The sequence below is a fragment of the Aplysia californica genome, unplaced genomic scaffold, assembly GCF_000002075.1.
Source record: "Aplysia californica isolate F4 #8 unplaced genomic scaffold, AplCal3.0 scaffold00391, whole genome shotgun sequence".
Lineage (NCBI taxonomy): Eukaryota > Metazoa > Mollusca > Gastropoda > Aplysiida > Aplysiidae > Aplysia > Aplysia californica.
The window spans coordinates 596,455-597,881 of record NW_004797661.1 but is presented as its reverse complement, the minus strand read 5'-3'; positions in this window follow the sequence as shown (position 1 = coordinate 597,881).

Here is a 1,427-nt window from a genome sequence, read left to right as displayed (position 1 = left end):
TATATATATATATATATACAAAGAGAAAGAGAGAGAGAGAAAGAGAGAGAGAGAGAGAGAGAGAGAGAGAGAGAGAAAGAGAGGGAGAGAGAGAGAAAGCAAAGGGAAGATTGAGTGGAGAGATAATCGATAACTCACCGACAATTTTGAGCAAGATGTTTATGTATAAATGTAATTTTAAAAATTCGAATGACACCACATCGGAAATGTACAAAAATCAATAAGGTAGTCTGTTGGCAACAACAATAAAGATAGAAAGGTCAGTGCTCTGCAGTGGTAAACTTCTCGCTAAAACGTTAGCATTCGAGAAAAGAATAAATGTACAAATCCAACGGCTGCATGATGCTTTCTGAATATGACATATTATTATTCATGTATGCAGAGGTGTAATTAAACAATGACCAAAAAATGAGAAAGCGATGACGAACACGCAAATAGAGCGCTAAACGGGTTCTTAACTCTCTTTTATATTTTTGGGAAATGAGAAAGATAAAAAGTAATTTAAGATGTGCTTCTAAATTGGGTAAAAAATTAATTTAAATAACCCCCTCCCCTCCCATGTCGCATCCTCAAAAAATATAATGGCATTTCGCGCATGATGTCATGACGAAATATATATAAATCAGTTGGCATATTTTTATCATGGCAAACTACCAAGTGAGTGACTCTGGTTCAAATTCCATCCTGGCCATTCTTAAACTGTAGTCAATTTAAATAGTCATGGCGGCGAGCCAAATAATATGTCCCCACAGCAAGTGCGTGTTTATCAGATGAGCTACGAAAGGGTGGATTTTACTTTTGTCAACATTTTATGTAATTCCCACGTACGTGGATTTTCAGTAGTGACACTGCATTTTTCCCCCTTACAAATTTGGTTGTTGTTCTCTCTACAGTTGCTGGTATTGTAATATAACAGTTCAAGCACCATCTGCATCTTGTATTGAAAACTACACGGTCAAACAACCCAAAATAAAACCAATAACTCACTAACAATCAACACGAGGTAGCGATTTGGAGTGAAATTATCAGGAGATCATTTTCAATAACATCATTTCAATGAAACAGACTTCGCCTAATCTGATTTCAAGAAAAGAGCCTGAGCTATATACATCAAAAAGAGACCGATGAAACGAAAAAATTAAAAACGTTTCTTAAAGAATAAGCAACGCTGGTGATGTGTGATAAGAGATCAGCTTACAGCAATGCTCACCAGCCTTTATAGTATTACAGAGACCTAGCAATGTAATTGAGACAGTGTACAGCTTGCGGCGCTGTCCGTGATAACCAGTGCTGCATGCAGCGTAAGCGAAGACAGCTGTTCTATTTATAGCCTGCGGTGGTAAACATACTCGCGTTAGGCCTGCTATTGTTTTTATGTGGGTGGACGAAATCAAGTTGTTAGTGTACTGTGATGTTCCAAATTTAAA